The sequence below is a fragment of the Prenolepis imparis genome, unplaced genomic scaffold, assembly GCF_030444845.1.
Source record: "Prenolepis imparis isolate NDT839.2.m4 unplaced genomic scaffold, iyPreImpa1.0 SCAF_11, whole genome shotgun sequence".
In the NCBI taxonomy this organism is placed as follows: Eukaryota; Metazoa; Arthropoda; class Insecta; order Hymenoptera; family Formicidae; genus Prenolepis; species Prenolepis imparis.
In genome coordinates this window covers 7,198,843-7,221,729 of record NW_028141169.1, presented here as the reverse complement: position 1 = coordinate 7,221,729, position 22,887 = coordinate 7,198,843, and the positions used below count along the sequence as shown (strand labels likewise).

At 37.8% G+C, this 22,887-nt stretch overlaps 1 protein-coding gene across 5 annotated transcripts in view; it reads right to left on the bottom strand.

Annotated features, from left to right (window-relative positions):
• The window catches only part of LOC145943153 (uncharacterized), a 231,148-nt gene that overhangs the window by 153,879 nt on the left and 54,382 nt on the right, over window positions 1-22,887 (bottom strand). The gene's annotated exons all lie outside the window — the stretch shown is intronic.

The following is a 22,887-nucleotide window of genomic DNA, read 5'->3' as shown; positions in this document are numbered from 1 at the left end:
ATGGTACCAAAAGATGAAAAGATAAATATTATAATTGTTGTATAATATGTAATTAACGTACAAGCTGTGGATCGAGAATGCGCTACGAATAATTCGAAACATCATTCTATCTTTGTTCCATATTAGTAGCACATTCTCGACCGCAGCTTATATGTATAGATGAAGGAATTAAATGGCGCGCGCGAAGCGCGCGCTTTGTAGTGTTCTAGTTTTATAAAATACAGAGATTAATTATATTTATTAAACAATTGATCACGCGGCTTATCCTCATTTTAATTACTCGATCTTACGATTCGATTGTATATTGTTCGACTTTTCGAAACGATCTAGATAATAAATGTAATAAATATAATTCGAATTTTTTAAAACAAACTTGTAACGAGTAAAACAATGTGCGTAAAGTTTACAATGCGAATTGTATTAAACGCACATTCACGCAATCGATTCACAACGCAAAACTTGTATATTTAACATCATAATTTATCATTATAAAATTTAATCGATATATATAATTGTATCGTAATGAATATTAAAATTATTTAGAAAGAAAATAGAAATTGCAAAGTGCAGGCAAGGATTTTCTTAACATATGTATGATTTGTGTATTAACAGATATTATATTAATTAATTATTAATATTTAATTCGCGCGGAATTATCGTACGAAACTCAATATTTATAATCTCATTTTAATCTCACTTTAATCTCAGTTTAATAGAAAAATCATTTCGCATAACATCTCGTTTCATTAACGAAATATTGCGTCTCAGACTTTTCTCGTATCTTTTTCTTATTCTCTTCGCATCTTTCTCCCTCACGTTACTCTTTACTTTTTTCAATCCTTTTTTTTTAAAGGCACGTGTTATCTCTAAATTTTTAAAAGGCGCTTGCTCGAGTTTTTTATCGCAGTGATTTATATCTAAATTTAATTACCTGCACAAAATTTCATTTAATTTAGTTATTCATATACACGCGATTATATAACATCGATGTAGTTCCGAACATTTTCTACGAACGTAGAAATAAATGTGTATGTACACATCATTTTATGTTCTTTTTGAATTCTCAAGAATAAAATAAAGTTTAATTGATGTACATTAATATTAATCCGCGCTGGTTTTTAATCGTTCGATTTTCTTTGTGAAACATCCTGTACCTATCTTCTAAAAAAGTATTAATTTGAAGATTTTTAATATTTATATTCATATAAGTAACTCGTAAGTGATGTTGCACAACACTGAGATATAATACTTGTCATACTATTTTTATAAAACACTATGTATGCAAACAAATGCATAATATGAAAATCATTATTATATATCATAAATATTGCAGCACAGCGTCAATCGCGCCGATTTAATTAATTGAATAATAAATACGATCGCAATTGCAATGTGTTTAACTGTTAACTATCTTAAACGTTAAATATCTTACACGAACACTATTTATTACACTTTGTTCAGAGAATAAAAACAATTTTGTCACTTGTCAATGTGGATACGATGTGCAAAGTTGCGATTATTTCTCAGAGTGATTTTGCTTATTCGATTGAAATAAAGGTGTAGTAATTGAGTAAAATTTACAACGCATACTTTATTATATTAAACACGCATTCCATTTGTGCAATGTTTTTATAACATCGCAAATTGTCACATGATTGTATAAAATTTAATCGATAATTGTGTAAATATTAAAATTGCTATTTGGAAAGAGAATAGAAAGGATAAGGAGCAGGAGAGAGTTTTCTTATATGTATTAATTAATCTAAGCGACCGATGATCAATAATTATTATTATCAGCAGATGAACATGAACATATTATGCTCGTTGACGATCGTTTGATTTTACGATCGTTCGCATTGGATGTTGATTTTAATACAACTTTTATTTTAACCAAGAAAAAGCCAAGTTTTCAATGAAAATTAATTGATTGAAATTTTTGCAAAATTATATAATTTATAAAATGTAAATTATGACAAAATAAAATTAATGAAATATTTTTATAATTTATCATCACTTTAGAGATAATTTAATTAATAGATCACTTGGCTTTACATCAGTTAAACTAAAGTTTAATCACAAACAAAGTCTACAAACAAGTTATAGGATATAGATGAATGGGCAATAAAAATTAGAATAAGGTCGACAAGCGTTATAAAATTAAATTAATAATTATTATTTGGCAAAAGGAGGTTTTCTCTCTTTTCTTGATTTATACGCATTATATTATTTAACCATAGTTATATTATTAATTATTATTGATATTTCCTTTACTGATAAAACACATATTATATAACTCGAATGATTAAAAACTGATAAACTGATTTCATTAAAAAATTTTAATTAATATGCTCTTATTTTTCTAAGGCTCGATTGCACCAACATTATTTTAGCTTTAAGTGAGACTTAAATATCTATCATCTTTATCTTTTTTTCTAAATAAATAAAGACAAACATATATTTAAGTCTCGCTTAAAACCAAATTGACGTTGGTGCAATCGGGCCTAAGAGGCTTAAATTATTTCGACAAATGCTATCGGTCTTTTTCAAATTAACACGTTGACAGTTTTTAAACTCAGCTTATAAAAAAAGTTTTTGATCCGTCATTACATGAAATCATTTAGTCGTTCTCGTTGGCATATTTATTCCATCGACTATTCCAATATTACCTTTCGTACAAGTGCCAATTATTAAGTCCGTCTGAATTAAAACTCTTTCGTCAACCTCATGTCGCGATATAGGTATTCGATTCATACCGTTGTGTACACGTGTGCTCGCATTTACTTCTGTAAACACCAGACGGAACAAGATCGCGGAATGCGAGGCATATCTCGCGAGATCGCCGGCCCTTCCCTTCGTTTCTTCCCCGATCACGGTTCTCCTTCGCGTCGGATTTTTCTCGTCCATCGAGGACCGCGTGTTATCGCCCCGGTCGTAGCCGACGACAGTGATGGACACCCTTGCGGTTTGCTTCTCTATCACCGGCATGGAGAGAAGACGATACGATGGTGGCCAACGACGACGACGACGACGACGACGACGACGACGACGACGACGACGACGAAGAAGAAGATCATGACGACGACAAGGACAACATACGATGGACGGGTAGAACGGGAATGAGGTACCACGGAAACCAGATTGTGTGTGCGAGACGTATAGGTACATGTCGGACGTACTAACGATGAGGCCCCTCGGAGTGAGAAGCTGGATGAGAAGAGAAGAGGGGCAGGATGAGGGGTGAGAGACAGAGGGGAGGGATAAACCGAGCATCGCCGAGTGATGTTTTATTTAGTACTCGAATTCTCAAAAATGCCAACGCGTCTTTTTCCCTTCCCTATCGAGGATCTTCCTCGACGAGAGATTCGATCCACTCGATTCCTCTCCCTTAAGCGAGAGCTTCGTGGAACAGCACGTTTATCGAGCTTCTCTCCTTCGCGTTTCTTGCGCGATACCGCTCGTAGTGACATGCCGTTTAATTAAGTTGAATGTTGACGAATGAAAGTTCGTTAGTCTGAGAAGCTGTGCGCAGCAACGTGTTCGCGTGAAATTTATCGTTCCCGCGACGACGTGTTGTTCTTCGTCGAAGAGCGCGGCCGTACTTATGCACTTGGCTATTACGAGTCATTAAGTTGAATTAAATGATAATCCAGCACTCTGACTCTTAGTACTCTCCGGTATCATCTTAATTATTATCATGTAGTAAGATAATGCAAATTACTCTCTGAAGCTTAATTATACGGCCAGTTGTGATATAGTTACTCGTGCAATCGCGTTAGATAAATGATGCAATGTATATCTCCCTGTGGTGCGAAACGCCGCGACCCTAACTTTCCGCGGCGGTCTTTAGCGTTGTTCGGTAATAGAGCTCGGTTATCATCTCGGGAAATGCAAATTTTGCGACAAAGTCACCGGTCGGACAAGGAGCGGCGTGAGACGTCGGTCGGTTGATCGAACGTGCCGCGGCATTTGTTGCCCTCGCTTAAAGGCGGGATAAAATCTCTCTTTGGCAATCCTGCCGCGGTGTGTCCCATAATCTCCTATAAACGATTCTCCGCGCTGTAACAGGCACCCTTTACCCTCTCGTCGTCCACCCCTTCGTCTCGCGCCCTCGGCATAAAATTGTAATGAACGCGCGCGGGAAGGAGAAACCGTCATTCGCTCGCACGTGATCACGACGCGGTCGACGAGGAACCTCCGAAGAGCCCCGCGGAGAAGGCCAAGGAAGGTGGGACCACCCATGCCACTGGTGGTCCCATCGGCAAAAAGTGTCATAGTCGATGGAAATACAACCGATCGATGTCTATTCGTTGTGTCGTGGAAAGCCGCGTACGTGTCGTCGCGTAAAGTCGCACGGACCCAAAAAGAACTCGACGACTTATCTCGCGACTTTATACCGGATGTAGCGTCATTTGGGGCTCAGCGTGAGAGCCGATTAGAGCGATGAAAAGCACGCCGAAAACACACTTCGCCGATGCTCTCACGAATATTCGAGAAAGCTATCGAAGAAACATTTCGCGATAGATTCTGTGTTGAGCTTAGCAAGAAATTATTAATTAATTTCGCCATTAAATTATATTGATTAAGTGATTTATTTGATATAATATTTTATACACTATCTTTATACATATACGATGAATGAAAATCACATTTAAATGGCATTATTAAATTTTTATTTCTAAAATAAGGAATAATTAAATTAGTAATATCAGCTACTAAATGCGATATACCTAGCAGCTTATATTTATTGCGAAAACCGCAATAATTTAAATATCATTAGAAAGGAAAATTCAAGAATATCATAATATTTAAAACTGAAAAAGATGCAACAGTACATAAAACTTTAATTAACTTTAATTAATTTGAAGATAATTTGACAATTTTACGCTTTAATTATTGAAAAGTACACAATCCTGAAATATGTTCTTCAAGATTTTATCGCAACAATATCCGAGGTAAAGAGAATTTCCAATTAACTTGCGTTAACTTTTCGTCATGGTTCTTCTGTCTTCTGAAATGTATTTACGACTTCGCACAGATTTTCATTATCTCGCGCTACCCATTTTATTTTCTTTTTAGCACGATTATTTAATCATGAACATTTTTTTTTTTTTTTTTTTTCATTGTCATACGCAAATAAATTACCTCGTTAATTCTTTCGAACAAATTTTAACGCGCAAATTATATAATCATTATTATCAATACCGTTACTGAGAAATATTCCTATCGATTCTTTTTCTTTCCCCATCATTCGTCATTAAGATTCTCGCTAACTATCTTCCAACATCGCTAACGTAAGGTATTCCGTGTCACTTCGCAAAGTATCGCTGTTCTTAACGACAGAAAATTAGTGCCGTTCTTTCAGCTGGTCGTTCTTTGACGTTAATGGAATAAAACTTAAGGCGCGGCGAGAGTATATAAGGATCTACGTTATATACGTCTGCAATTCCCGAGCGTCGTTTTGCGGATCCTGAGAACCCGGCAGACCCCGAAAAAAGTCAAGAAGTCAGCGATTCTGGATGACAGCGATCGACGACGATGTACACCTGCCACGTTAGATTTAATCATGTCGCGTTTAATGAGATTTTTCTTTGCTAGTTTATCAGATAAAAGAAATCGTTACCTTATAAAATTAAAATTAAAAAAAAGTTGCACCCGCAAAAATTACTTATCTCTTATCTCTATATGGAATAACGGCGTGTTAAAATATTTTTGTCACGTTTATTACGATGTTGCGTATTACATTTCAAATGCAGACGTATATATAATATTGTATTGTTCCCCCCGCGAAGAGAAAACCGTCCTCGAGGCGAATACTACCGGCGATGAAGTCGAATTAATTAATACGCTCGTATATTAATGTCCAAATGAATGATTACGACCGGATGAATCTCTTGCACATCGGTCCGATCCTGTCGTAGATGAGATAGCAACTCGGACGGATAGCGACCCGGGCTTGCGTCTTTATTAATAACTCACGACGACGTTGACCGATTCGAAGAGCTCGGGTAATTACCATACACATTCGTATACTCGATGGATGAAATGCATCACGCGTGAGCGATTTCTTCCGACGTTATAGTCTTCCTGATTCTCCGCGAAACAAGGATCTTAAATAGAACGCGTTGGCATCTTTTCCTTTCATTTCAAAAAAATCAATACATATATTTAATAAATAATATATTATAAATATATTATAAAAATTTATTTAGAAATATATATCGAACGATTGAATTTTTTGACATATTTTAAAATAATGAAAAATAATTTTGCAGATTTTGTGTATAGTTTTTTTTCTAAAGATAATTTGTTTGATTTATGCAAAGAGAAGAATCTAAACTATCTAAACTATCGTTCTCTTCAGTATCTCTGGAATTTATAGATACAATCCTCCTTTGTCTTCATTATAGCATAGATATGTTCTTATAACAATCATCTTAGAAAATAATCATCTCAGAAAGCAATCATCTTGAAAATAATTTATTCACTAATGAATAGGCGATTACGATTATGTCGACATTTTTCCTCGCGGCGCCATGCGTACACCATCATGTTACCACATAAACGCAAGAACGAGTATTAACCAAGGAAAAGTGGCTGAAAATGTTTATCGTGGAAATTATCCGCGTCTACGCGTAACGATATTCCCTGAAGACACGACTATATACGCGCGTGTATCTCAGAAGCGACAATTAAGTTTATACAGTGCGCCTTAAGTGAAAACTATCAATCGTATCCTCACGCGTAAACGAGTATATGAACACGTATATTCTATACCAGGTGCCCTAAAATGAACAGAATAAATATTAAAAACAGATCTGATTAAATTAAATTCCAATTTTTCTTAACAGAGTTTTACTTTCTGGATTGATTACAGAGAAATTACTTGCGATCAATCAAATTAATTGCAGAAAGAATATATATTACAAAAATATACATATAACAGAACAATATTAAATATTATAATATAATTTTAATTAAAAAATTGAAAAATATTAAAATAAAATTTATAAGAAATGACAATAGTTAATAAATTGTTAGTAAAGCGATAATAATCAGTGAAAGAATCTGAGATATCTGTTAATATTTCCTACATTTTTTGTAGGACACCCCATATAGTATCAATGTATGATGATACAAGCTGTATGCGATATGAGAACCTGCAGAACGAACCCGTACATCGGCTTGCCGATTGCGGCCGACACGAACGGTAGCTTCTAATCATCGATTAGAGGCGGTCGTTACGCGATATGCGTAGTTGAGCGACCGCGCCGCGCCCGTAAATTACTCGCATCACTTATTCTCCCTTTGCAAACGAATCTTCCTCGGAGCAATGAGCACTTGTAGACGGCCCGTAGATTCACGCGCGATTGCTCATTTGCTCGCCGCGAAATAATCGAACCATCTGTGTTTGTTAACACGGAAGCAAGTAACAAACCAGTTTAGAGCGATGTTACGCGAAGATGAAAGATTCGTCGATCTTTGCGTAACATCGTCGTCGTAATAGATGTAATTGAACACGCAATTGAATCATTTTGAGAATCCATATTAAAAAATAAATATAAATCAATGATAACGATAAAAAAAAGTAATATCCAAATAGTCACATTGTTACATCGGTGATGAAAAGATAATTAAAATACGAGAAATAAAATGTTTGTATGAAACTATCAGTATAGTTGTTTACGTTGAATTTTCACGTGACGTAATGTGGAACGCACGTGCGAAAATGCAGATGGGAGGGAAGAAGATTCAATATTTGAAAATCCACGCGAGATAGCCGTATAGAGAACAACGCGCGTCGATTACACGCCTCGTCGAGAATTCAAAATTCACAATCACCAGCCGTGACGGCCGACGAGCGGCAATAATTATGCGGCCGATGGGGGAGGGAGATACGTACGATTTGGGATGAGCTGTGCAAATACTGCGTGGGAGATAACAGGCGCGCCGGGATACTCCGCCTAAATTAACCCTCTATTAATCCGACAAGCGGGGATCGTGCGGGACATCGTAAATTATCACCTACGACCCCTCGTTTGTGACGCGTACACTGGCGCGTGTGACTGGCCGACTTCCATTTTTACGCCGTTTAATTGAATCCTATTGTTTGTAGGCCTCGGTAATATAATTCCTCTGTGACGACGCGCGCTTTATTACTGTGAATCGTTTAACTAGCGCGAATAAATCTTATACCTGCTCTCTTGGAATACGACGGATATAAATTAAAATATCTTACATTTCATGGGAAAAGAAGAAATTATGTTTTACGTATATCTGAAAAATTTGGATATTATTCAATTAATAAGATTAATAAGAACATAATTTTCCATTAATTAGTGAGAATATTTTTAGATTACTAAAAGCGTAAATTTGATGTATGTGAACTTGGCAGTCCATATTAAATAACTGTTGGTACAGAAAATGATAGTATTTCTCGTATAGTTATTTGTAGCACTAATAATTTTATTTTTATATAATCGTCATAAAAAAATATTTTGGAAAAATGATTGATGAATGATCGAGTCCTGAATTTAAGATCAATCTAACTTACAAATAAAAAAAATCATTATAATAGTGATAAAAATCATGAAATGATGAAAAACAATGCAAACGAATTTGATATCTTTAAAAATTGGTAACATTGCATTTTTATAAATTCGATAATCAGACCTCATTTTTTTTTTATTGGATAGATACGAAAGAAATATAATCAGTTATTATATTTTTAAAGCAAAGACACATTATCTCGTGAAAATGTTGCTTTACCTTAGACAATGTAATATTAAAAATGAAAAATTAATCCATTTATTACGTGGATAAGCTAAAATTAACAGTCATAGTTATAATTATTCTCGCACGTAAACAGACTGAATAATAAGTAAACCCGCGGGATGATTATTATGTGTAATTTTCATTAGTAAGAAACGCACGTTATCCCGCGAGGAGAATGTACAACGTACATTTAACTCATTCGTCATTCAAATTGGTAGTTATTAGCATTTGGCGTTTATACTGGCGCGGAACATCTGATGTAGGTTAAACGATTGTACAATTTACTCGAAATTATTATTAACTTCAATTTTCGCCGATGCAAACATAGTTAGCGCGTCGACTTTCTTCACATAACACATGTCTCATAAAGTCTACACGAAACATCAAAGAGAGATACAAGTGCACAATGAAAAATAGAGCCAATATAATAAATCTAATATTTCATTATTAAAATATAGTATTAAACACACGCAGCATATATAATTACTAAACTTTTAACGCGCTTAAATGTGCAAAAAGAAATACGAATATTCAAAATTATTCGAGTAAAAAGAATTCGTAATAACATTTACCCTGTATTTATATATCGTTTTGCGAAGATTCGTCATTTGTGTATATTATATATATTCTGACATGGCGATAAAAAAAAACAATCACGCTCGACGAATTATTCCTCTCGTGTCTGAGAAAAATCGACGCCGAAGAAATTTCGGACTTCTCGACTCGCACATTCCTCCGCAGAGACCGGCATCCTTCGTGGCTGGAAATAATAACACTCACGCGGGGATCGTATTAGGGGGTGGCTATCTAATTACAGACATACAAATGAGCGCGGCGGGCCGTCTCGTCCCGAGCGTTCCACTCGCGGCTGGTAGCGGCTGCGATGTAGCTCTTCAGGAGTGGGCCCTCTCTCGCGCTGCCGCCGTCATAGTGGGACAGGGAGCGAGGAAGGAGGGGCCCGTCGATGGCAGAGAGGTCCGAGGGAGAGCCCCCTTGTCCGACGAGGTGGCTCGCGCGGCGCGGGGACGCGACAGGGCCCGCTGCCGATCCGGGACCACCCAAGACGAAATTCACTATAGTTTCTTGGCCGCGCTTACGATACTCATTTCAGACTCTCTCAGCCTCTCTTCTCTCTCACTCTCTTTCTCTTTCTCCGTCTCCGTCTCTATTTATCTCCTCTTCTTCTGCGCAATTCTGACGTTCTCCGGTCCCACAGTCGCGAAATTGGACGCGCAACGTAATCTCAAAGTCGATCAATCAATTTATTAAACCGCAGTGATTGTTTATGTAAACGTGTTTCTGCACAGCTTACAAAGCATTTAAAATCTTAAAATTTTTAAGTGTTTTTTTTATTTTTTATTTAAAAATCTGTTTTGTCAATTATTATCGGAAGTAGTAAATCGTGCAAATTCACGGTTATTTTTTTAATTGAACTATCGAATATTTTATAAAACATTTATTCGGAGATAAAATCTGGCCTCACTATAATAATGCGAGTTTTGTGCGAAATCTAAGCCAGATCTTGAACAAAAACACAAGCTCGAGCCTACTTCTTCGTTCTACATAAACGATCGCCTGAAGAAGCAATAAGACCAAGATCAGTCTTGACGATTACGACAAACGATGTTTGCGGTGAGAGTTAATTATTATCTCTCGCGCGAAGGAAACCAGTCGTATATAAGCAGGTAGCGAAGGGAATATAGAATACATTATAAAGTACATGACATGTATATACAGGGAGACGACAATTTGGCAAAAATTCGCGCACGGAAGTAATCGTCGAAAGAAAAATCCTTCGAAAAGGAGAAAGGTAGACCGAACCAGGCGTGCACGAAACGCGACTAAAGTCGAGCCGAGCGAGCGAACGGGCTGAAATACGATTATGGACGAATCGCGTGATTAATATGTACGTCGCTGGCCACGAACACAAGCTGGGACACGCGTGTCACATACGCTGGCACGCGCGTGTGTATATAACCCGATGAAAACGAGAATCTCTTCCTCTCCTACTGGTACGGTAGGACAGAGCGTTCGCGAGAGAGATATTTCATTCCGCGGTGTCTCCCGTTCGCCTCCCGTTCGCGGACCCGCTTATCCGGCCGCCGTCTCCCGAGGGTTGTCAGCCTTCGAACGGCTTTCGAGGGGAAAAGGAGAAAAGAGAGAGAAAGGCAGTGAAAAAAAGAATGACCGCCATGGCAATCACGCGAACGGCTCTCGCGCCGACCGGAGGCCCACAGCACGATCTGCAATTCTATGATTAAAATTTACGGGCCGAAGATTCGTCGGAATTGGAAAATCGGTCAGTCACCTCTCCTGGCGAAGAAGCCGGTAGCTCGGATAAATTCGTTCGACCTTTATCTCGAATACCACGGCGAATACCGCAATGTTGATGGAAGCAGGATAAAAATTTAACGAAATTATTTCAACAACAATATACGCGAGTAAAAAATATTGAGCTTCTGACAAAAATAGTTTATAATTTATCAACGATCTTCATAAAATCTTCTTGCGTCTATGATTGTGAAATATGCTGTATGAAAGCTTGCGTGAAAAGTATACATATATCGATTAAGCATTAAGTCTAATCGCTGTGCACAGAATCAGAAATATTTGAGATTAATTTTCCCTCGTTACTTTTGAACATCATCTCTCTCCGGTCTCATTACGAATAATCACAATATCAGAGATACGCATCGTCGCACATATCTCTCGCCAAAGGATCGATATCGATACTCTCGATCCAGCCTTCGGCTCGATCCTCTCGGCCTAACAAGGACAAACGGGTGCGAGCAAGGCCCATAACTTTATCCGACGACCGTCGAAGACGATGTCGACAACAATGCCAACAACAACAACAGCTTGCCTTTGTCCGGATCCGTGTAGCAGAATCTCTTGATATTCCCATCGTGAGTCGCCGCGCAGGCTGCCGATGGTTGGCCGTTTTCATCCACTTGCCCCTTGTCGGCCTTACCATCTTCCCCTCCTCTGCCCTCTTTTTAGCCGCGCGATGGACGAAGGGATGGGATGCGCGGGGAGAAAAGTGGTCCCTCGAGTGAACGGGAGGGAGAAAGGGACCGACGTCCGGGGCCCTGATCTAAGGTCCGGCCTCGCTCGGCCTGGTCTCGGGCTTAGATCGGGCCCAGAAACATCCAAGAGGCGCCGCCCATTTTTTTATTCCACCCATCAAAGGAGACCCGATTCCAGTTTGCCGCGTCGAACGGCGACCGCGGAATTCGCGGGGTCTCAAATGCGGGGACGACGTCTTCTGTCCGGATTCTGTCGTCGGTGCTCACTCGCGCAGGAATGTCAGGAAGGTCCCTCGCACACGAAATTCTTCATCGTGCTTGGGATCTTAGAATCTAAACGAGATTTCGGGTGCCGAATGCGTAAAAAAGTCGATCGTCGCGAATCTTTTTTTCTCAATATTCCTCTCTCTTCTTTTATCATAATGCAAGTCGATTAAAAACTAATAATAAGTAGCGAAAAAAAAGTCACTCAGACGTAACTTGATTAATAAATGAAATATCGCGATCCGATTATATATTTTAGTTTTGTGAATTAATAATTTCGAAATTTGTCGAATCTCTTTATATAAAATATTAATATTTGCAAGTATATAATGCTATATAGTAATAACAATGCAACAGTATTAAATTTGTAATTTGGAAATTGTCTAAATTTATGTAAAAGATTTTCTTTATTGTCAGAAGATTAATAGTATTAAAAAGCATGATTGTATTTTTCGAACGTTTGGCCATTAATATAGAGTTATGACAAAATTCGCTTATATTTATAATCAAATTATAAATATACATTTAAATTTAAATATACGTTATAAATATAAAGCATCGTGTAAATCTTCGTAAAATCGCGCAATATTTTGCATACATTTAATATATATTTATTATAATACATTCATGAGAGATCTGATAAAATTTATCTATTGGTAAACTGCTAAAATTAATTTTAAAAAGATACTAAAATAAATTTTAGCATATTTATTTCATGCTTTAAAAGTTCAATATGATGAGATCTAAAAAAAAAAAACAATGGTTCGACCCTAAGATTGTCTCATCAAGCTGAACAATGGGTCGATTAGTATTCTTTTTGTATACCTGAACAAGCTAGTGCTGCGCCTGCTGGCTAGTAATAATCTTTACCTACGAAAATGTGTCTATATATATAAGCCCACCTATCTATCCACATCGGCAAAGGATAATTATTTTCCTTTTGTGCCTGCTTTACGATGGGATACCTTCGTGAGACCATGCGGAGAGAGACTGAGACCAGTTTCGTTTTCTTAGATCATATTGACCAAAATAGTTGCCGACTTGAAATGCCGACAAAAATTTTTCTATTTCAACCGATTCCTTAAATTTGAACAAAAAAAATATATTTAATCAAAATATTAAATCAAATAATAATAGCTTATCTATTTTTAAATAGGCAGGCAAAAAATTGTGCACAATCTGATGCTTTGATGGATTATCAAAATAACTGTTTTTTATTCGAAATATATATACTTTTGTGCATTATTCAAATAGGTTTCATAAAGATTGATTTGTATATTATTCTTGGTTACGCCGCGTTATATTATCGATGCCCGTTTCTGCCAGCGCCGGGAGAGATGTCGCAATTTTCTATCGATTCTTCCGACCTGTTTAATAACGCGGCGTGGTATTATAATATTATCGCCGAAGACAGGCGAGTTGAGTATCGGTAATTCAAGAATGATTTATGCGATAACACGCTCCTTTATTACTGGCAACCACCTCACGTATTTATTGTCGGTAAGTTTTCGGATAATGGTAGCATTAGAAAGCCATGGCGCGCATATACTAAACGTCGCTTAGGTATTCGCCAACGCTTGCCTTATGGCAAATATACGAGGCTCGAGGTCTCGGAGGCGATGATTCCATAAAATAGAGGAGAGAGAAAGAGTGTGCGTGTGTGTGTGTGTGTGTATTGAACACAGAAAAAGGGCAAGGGAGGAGGGTCAGACGGGAAGGACAGAAAAGGGAGGAGATAGAGGGACGGGAACACGGGTGCACATCTGCCGCTTGCTATAAGGTGATACCAGAAAACCGCTCTTGGCTCTCCCTCGTCTCTCGATGGCGGCCCGTAGATCGATCCTGCCCTATACGAAACGAGAACGCCTTCCTCGACGTGCGGTGCGCCGCAATTCGTGCTAAGAAACGACCATTGACGCAGAAGGATTTTGTCCTCGTAAAAAATAGTACGTCGATACTCTTTCTCGTCGGCGCAATGATTCAAAAATTGCATTTTTTATACATTATTATGCATTTTTTATGCATACGATGTATTTGACAAGTTTGTATCCGACTCGATAAAAACTCTCTTCACCTCCGATATATATTAACAAATTATTTAAAAAATACAGTAATGAGAAAATATAATCCGATCAAAATGACAATCTTGAATATTTCTGTGAAATCTTCCAACTATTTTGCATGTTTCTTCTCTCGAAGGATTCGTCGCATCGTTAAGTTTTGATAGTCGTGAATGTTCAACGATAAAAGGGATACCGGTCCGCGAACGATCGTTTTCAGGTGCATCCCCGCAGTTGCACTTTATAAACGTGTGTCTCTTCAATGATAATCTTGAATTCAAAAATATTCCATGCCACTCTCCTCTCAGTTCGTAAACAAACCGTTAAACGACTAACCAGGCAATTAGGAAAACTACCTGTCGGCAGTACGTGCGCGGAAACTCGAACTCGTCTCGATTTCGCAGGTGAATAAATTACCTGTCAACGTTTCAAGCTCGACACATCCCGCTTTCGCTGCCGCAGATTGCGCGCGAGAAATACATACGCGATCTCTCAGACGTCAGTCATTTCTTTTTCAGCTGCAAATATTCTTTAAAAATGCTGATCTTTTTCCCCACACAATTTGTAGATTATAAGAAAATTAATAATTTTGGCAATGAGCTTTAAAGAGGCTGAGTAGATAAATGTATATTTTTCAATTAATTATACAAATAGAGTTTGTCTTGGCAAAATTTTAATCCAAGAGAGCCAATTATATTATTAAAAATCTAGCATTAAAAATTAAAAATGATAATTTTGCTAAATATTTACCAAAGAAAAATCGACTTTAAATTTGTTCCGTATTTTACAAGAGAAAGTAGGTGATTTTTTCTTAAACACTCTGTACTTGCACGCGTGTGCTGTGCACATAAGCGTGCACCCGTCATCAGGATTGTGCAACCCGAAGAATGTCAGCGGGTTCGTCGAGGTTCGTTAACTCTCAATTTTGCGGCAAGCCGCACGAGTCGATCCGATCGTTTCGTTCGACTTCTCGTGTCGTTACGTGCGTACGAGCGACGATATTTGCAAGCGTCAGTTCAGACCTCGAAAAAAATTTACTCCGCAGACGCGCAGTTAATGTCCCAGCGATAAATTATAGCCGCGGTTTACCCCAGCAATATTCACTGAATTAAAATTAATATCAACCCTATTGTTGGACTTGCTTATATTTATGTATAACAAAAGTGAAAGATTGATATGGATTCAAAGTTAAAATTATACTCAATTTTGGTTCCCAAAAAAATTAAAGCCTTAAAGACTTTTATTACTAGATTGCAACGTAAAAATCTTCTTACGATCATTTTGTCATATGATTTTTAAGAGTTAATGGAAATGTGTTTTCAATGTCTTCTGAAATTAGAGAAAAATTATACTGAATATTTAGAGGAGATATAAAAAGCATATATAGCTACGTTCACAGCCCATGATAGAACATAATTAATTTGAATTAAAATAATTCAATATAATCTATAATAACTTTTCACCTATAATAAAGTTTTTAGGTAGCAAGAAAGCAATCGTGACACATGTATATGTCTGTTCTCCGACTATATTTTTGTACAAAGTTGTATTTTATATCGTACGTTTATATATAAAATATGGCGCTATACTATATGATTAATTAATGACGATATCAGCAATTTTAATTAAGTCCAGATTTATTGAAATAATGTCGCAGAAAACACATACGAATTTCTCGTGCAATATATATATATTAAATGAAAGCTTAAAAAAATTTGTTGATACGCATAATACATTATCTTCCATTGCTGTAAACATTTTTTTCTCGACAGCGACAGTGACGTTAAAAACCGGTCGTTTTACAATACACATTCGCAATATGTATATTGTCCGCGAATACTAAATTCAACAGCTAATGATGTCGTGTATCACTCTGTGATAATTATACGTCGCGAACGAATTTAACAGTGTAACGTTTGTACTTTGTAGAGTGTCAACGAACATAAAAAGAGCTTGCATTTTAATCGAACGACAGAAATGAAAATCGTGGGGAAAACTGAAAAATCTCGGTCGTGTGTCAAAGAAATAACGCGACAAAATAAATTGCGCAAAAGAGAGGAGGAAAGAAATGAGAGATAAAAATGATTTTAAAAAAGCGAGAAGATACGACTCGCGTGCTGAAATCAACCATATTTCGACGCACATCCACTACTGACGAAATTAACCGTGCGCGTTTACTCGCGAGGACAAAAACTAATGACTTTCACGCTAACTACTTAGGATTAATTAAAGAAATAACCAAAAATGGCGTGCTACGACATTGCGCGATTATTTAGAACGAGATTCCGCGCGTTCTTTCTTCTGATCGTATGCGCATAAAATTTGAATGAGAAATAGGAAGCGTGTATCTTAAACATAAAATATAATTAATATAAACATATAAATATGTGATACACACAGCCGAATATAAATAGCGGAAACATTTTCAAAATAGCTTAATCATATAGCAATTCTATATGTGATTATTATTTAATTCTTATCTTCGGCATTTTTTACACGGAGATTAAAAATATATTCAAACTAATCTAAAACTAAAAATATACAAAATAAAATCCTGAATTGTAGTAGAGGGAATAGGGGTGAATATTAGAAGATGGCAATATTCCAGACCAGAACTTAGAGACGTAATATCAGATAAGATCGAAAATTACTTGAATATCACGATTTCTCAATTCTGAAATGTTCAATATGAAATGGCTTTATATCCAAGTTAGTGTTCGAGAAGCAGCTGTCCGAGACGTCTCGAAGTAGCTATCGTACGCGCGGATGATCCAGACAGGTCTCGGGTTTCGGCTTTCGAAGGAAGACGTAGGCGAATCACGCGACAGCTTGACAGACAGACATTAACGATCCACGATTGATCCGCGTGATTGCCATCGCCCGATCACGCACATCGTCATCGTATCGGCTTCTCGGAGTCGCGCGGGGGAGATCGCGAGTCGAAACGATTCTCTTGTCATCATCGCGTTTTTCGCGTTCGTGTTTTGCGGTCGTATGTAAACAGTGAACATAAGAGAAAGAGTGAAAGAATTTTATTATATCTTAAAGTAGAAAAAAATCAATTTATTCTAAAGCCATTTCAATTAGAATGTACAAAAATTAAGAAATTTCTAAAGTCGATTTTTCTTTAGCGAGAGAATCTCGATCGAGAGATCAAAATTGTCAAAATTTTTTAAATTAAATTGAGTGAAAAGATAGAAAGGAGACGAAAAATAAAAATATTTAAACGCTCTCTTTCTGATAATTCGAATCGTTATAAGCATTGCACGTATAGTTATAATGAACCAGCTATAAATGCCGATTATTACGGAATAACGCTAATACGTTGCGATTACGCAATGTATAATTACACGTCGCCGACAAAGAGGATATCATCTCACGTAATTGCTATTGCAATAAATTACACATATTACAATTTCAGGCTCCATTATGTCTCCCATTACGCGCCGCAATTTTAGTCGGTTATAATTGTACTGCCGGCGTCATTAAGTATTCAAACTCATTATATTTTTACCCCGGTGAACGCTCTAAATTATTTGACCGATTCCTTTACGTCGACATAAAGTAAGTCTTTAGTAAGTCTACGTATATCCGACTTTTTCTACTTAGAACATCCGGAATCATATTTGTTTCTAAAATTGATGCAATTATTCGCGAGAATCACGTAAGATTATCGATTCATTTCCTCTATATCTCGGTGTGACTTGAGTCTTAATCAGCATTATGGAATGCATAATGCTGATTAAGACTAAAAATCCTAGCGAAGTAACATAACATACGATGCATTATTCGCGCGAATCACGATCATATTAACGCACGTGGTGAGGCTCAGCTGTCAAATTATCGAAGCGCCGAGTATATCCTTGAAGAAATTCATCTCCATCTCCGTCTCTCCCTTAGAGGGACGATCCTGCGGGATAAGACGGAATCCTCCTCGCGCGAATCCTTCTGCGAACGGGCCCCTCTGGTCCCGATGTACGCACTCATGTATACATATACGCACGCGTATATACGAGTGTCTCGAATGGCGCGCACCTCGCATGGTGGTTTCCACACGCGTAATCACCTGTCTCGTCCATCATAAGGCCCGCGTACCCGGTCAGATGTAATATGCCGCGGCCCACGCAAAACCCGTCCGACATCCCAACGTTTCAACACACGCCCACGAACGGGTCGGCTCGCTTTCAAAATGTCGTAAGTCAAATTGCCCCGGAGTGCACCGTTTCATCATCCGGACGCGGGTGCGCGTTACATTGCGCTGCGTGCTTATGCACGCATCGCATCGGGGCCTGATTCGCGCGTGGGTGTGCGGCGTGTATGCATGTGACCGACGGACAGGCACATATCCGCGATCAAATGTACGAGATTGCTGATTAGCCGCCGCGATGGAACTCGCCAAGTAGATATTTCTAGCGTCGAGAAGGGGAATCGCTCGGATTTCATAGAGCCGCAGTTAGAGTCGATTTATCTATTTTTTTCTAAAGGTATTCTAAATATTTAATAAGGAAAGATATATATATTCATCTCGATCAATTCGTCATTATATGTAGTTTAACCAAAATACTTTATTTATTAAAAAAAAATTTAATATTTATATAGATTTATAAGATAGATAATTGATGCTATTGATTTGATAAAATCGATCTTTATATGTATATACAATTAAAAGAGAAGAGCCAAGAATATTTTATACCATCAAAAATGCATATCGAAATGAATGTGATTAATCAGCCAGCGCGCAGACAGTGCATTTAGTCTGACGTTCAACCTCGGAAACGTAACTTGCCCAATTAACATAGATTAGACCATATCACAGAAGCGTGGAATTGTAGGGGAGATCGGACATGCGCCAGAAATATGATACGTATCGTATATCTAAAGAGACACGGACGCTTCATTAAGTATACTAAGAGTGCTACCTCGGTTGAAAAAAATCTAGCGACTAGTTCAGCATGTAGCTCACGTTAATCAACAAATCTGACATTGCATAATCGCACCGTATACGATATTTTACGGAAGGAAGGAACGATATAAAAATGCATAATAACAAAGCGACTATCATATAAAATTCATAACGAGGAACATATAAACGATACATAAAAGTACAATGATAAAAGAATATAAATTGTAGTTGAAAAGCGAGTAAATTAAGGGTTTCGTCACTCATTCGTATTTCCGAGACCCATCTTCTGTCAAGATGAGCCTTTTGATCATTTCGTAAGTGACGACAAATGCGTTCAATTGCATCTTTTGAAACAGAATATCAATAGCAACCACGCGTAGCGAAACAGAGTTTATACCCTTCCTTCTGCCTATCGTCCGCTACTCTTCTATGCAAAATGCATTGCGTTATAGTTTGCGTCCTCACCAACGTACAATTTTCCGCCCACATACACGAGGATTAATCTTTCATGTTAAATAACTTCGTAATTCTTTTGCTGCTACAACATTGAATAAAATAACCCGTTATTTTTTTTTCCTGGTTGGACCTTCGGTATCCGACAGGGTTGAGGGGATATCCATCAGATTCGGAGAAAGAAATTCTCAGACATGTGAAAACGCGACGAATCGCGAAAAGCGCCTCTGCGGCGCCTTAAAAACGCGAGATATACTCGGCAATAAATTGTCGCCGAGGTATCAATAACTTCGATATCGCGCCTTTTAAACGCCGGTTAATAGTCGCGCCGCTCTTCTCGGACTCGTTGCCCCCGGCTTTTGGCCGAACGACTTTGAATAACGATCCGTGACGAATTCGACGGACAGCCCCACCTGAAAGCCATCTCTTATACCAGCTGGTATTTATCCGACAGCGGTGCTCCATTTACATGAGACGATCATAGATGCAACGGGGGGAGATGTGTGGGAGGGAAAGCGACTACATCGAGACGGGGAGAAGATGTAACCGGTCGGTGGAAGAGCGTGAAAATTTTCGGAACTCCGGTGTAAACATCGCGGGTGGCCGTTCCCCTTCTTCAGATCGCTCTCTCTGTTTCTCTTTTTTTTTTTTTTTTTTTTAGCCGAGAATATACCTTCATTGTTTCATGGCGAGTTATATGCCTTTCCCGACGTCCGTCGAGCACGGTGAACCGCGTGCGCAATTCATCAAAACCGGAGCTGAGGAGGGTAGAACGTTTCAAGTGTATCGATACCGTAACTAAGGATTATGCCGATAACGATCGCCACGGTACGCGCTTCGACCGGTACGTAATTAATTGCGTCGACGTCTTTATAGCGATATGCGCGTATTCTTCGGTCGTTGCCGTCGGATTTTCGTGCCAACGGCGTTCGCCAAGCAATTTACCGTGGCTCTATCGATGGTATTAAGAAACGGCTAGACAGACATTCCTATCCTTTGGGGATCGCGCTATCTATAATATGATAATTATTGATATTATTTTCTGTGATTTATATCAATTTTATCGAATAAATAATTTTTGCAGCATGTAATTTAATACATTGCATATGCGGGCAACAATTTGGATAAAAAAACTTTTAACGTCTGTCATTAACTTTTTATATTTATTTGTGCACTATTTTTCTATGATTAACATTTCTTATCATTTATATTCTTTTTTTTACTAGAAATCTGTCACAAAGATGATTCAATTTTTTTCCCAAAAAGAAAGCTGTTAACTCTTTTTCTATATTGTCTTTAAATTATATCTCTCTGGAGAATGCTGAATATAGATAATGAAAAGCGTAGCTAAATATGTCTTTGCAACAATTAAAATAATTTGGAGAGAGAAAGAGAGAGAAAGAGAGTCTCCCCGAAGTGAAACATTTATAGTCAATTCGAAAACAAATCATCAATGCGATATGCATGTTGAATCCGATCTTTCATTATTCATTAGACATGCCGATGAAAGATCTAAAGCAGTTATCATCGATTTGGAAAATAATCCGTATAATCCGGAACGCGGTCGGTGGTTCGTCCTGGCCGAGGAAGCAGCCGCGATGAGCTCTGGCTTCGGCATCGATGTAAAAACCATTTCCGCAAATAAAAACGTATATAATTTCACGTTGTACGCGTCACTTTTAAAACTGCGCCACACGCGTTACGCCCATATCCGGCCTCCCGTTTCCGGTCGCGAGAAGCACCGGATTTCGCAGACGCGAGAGATGTGTCGAGGGGGTAGAGGGACGAGTAGGTGCGCGAGGTGCGATGGAGAGCGAAATAAAAAAAAATAGAGCCCAAATGCAAACATACATACGCAGCCGGCCGGGCAGATCTGCGCGGGTAAATATCGCGCCGAACACGCCCGTCGCAATTACACGAGTGCCTGCAAGTATAATGAGGCGTGCGTTTCATTGTGATTTATGCAACGGCTGGTCCCCGCATTCGTATGTATGTACGTGTCGTTGGAAAGAACCATCTCTCCCTTGGCCCAGCGGTAAATTCATGGCGGAATTGAAGCATGGTCGAAAACAAACGTTGTGTTGTATGCAAGAGTCGATCTTCGATTGCCGATAAATGACTATATTGATTTCTCATTCTCTAGCTTGTTCAAATTGAAACAAATCGCCGAATATATATAATTTATCTTTTATATATTATATTATTATATTTTATATTTCTCATATAAATATAATATAAAATAATTATATATATAATTTATATACAAAATATAATCGATTTTTTTTCAAAGTCACGTTGCAAATACATCTTCTATCAACGAGAATTTATATAAATTGACAAGAGTCAAGAGCAGCTCCTTTGGAACAGATTGTTTTTAATTTGATATCTTGCTAATATTAATCTTCGTTGACAGTAATAAAATACAGGTCATTAAAATTATTATAGGGCAACAATACTCGGCCATTTCGTAAGAGATCAAAGAAATACAGCAATATATTATGTATATCTCTCGAATATCCATGTGTACCATAATTAAATGTAAATTTGCCGCCCCCTTGTCTTGATTGATTCGCAAATGTCTTATAATGGAACGGCTAGGAAGGTCAATTCCGCTGGTCGCGCGTTAAATATGCAATCTCGGGGATCATGATGGTCGGCTCTCGAACGAGAAGGTTTCACATTACCGGCGATTTCGTCAGTAAGGCAATCGTCGCGACGCGAAGAGAGATATTAACCCTAAAGGATTGTAAATATCAATGCGTAATAAATTACGCTGAATAGGCGAGATTATAGGTCGCCGACCGATGATTTTAGCGGTAATTTTTGTACACTCGACCCCGTCGAGTAATACTCTGTTATTAATACTTATTCCACTTCGTCGTTTCGTTCATGCGCGTCGAAATAATAATATTTTTAGTAGAGCCCGTAAAATTGCATCCGCGCGATCTCCTTCGAGAGGATGCATTCGCGCACCTAGAAATGCCGACATTTTCGCGCATCTCGTACTAGAACGCAAGCGTAATGGAAATTATATGTTATTCAGTACTTTAACATCATTTTTCCGGCACGTAATAGACGCCGACAATCATTAGAGCTGTGTGCTTTGGATCAACTATAGCATTTTATTTTAAGCATAAATATTATTATGAATAGCGTGCATCGTAAATGCTTATCCACTTCGAACGAATAGAAGAAATGTGGATAATCATGGGGAAATTTCTTAAGAATTTTTCATTGTATATATTTAATCTTTGTCACATTAAATGACTAACAGTCGACTAACATTTTTCCGCATCACAAGAATATATGAACGGTCCTTTTCTAAAAAAGATATATAAAGTCGATACTCGCATATATCGAAGTTTATTGTTGTCGCTTTTTCTCGATGCGCATTGGCTGTTAAGATTCG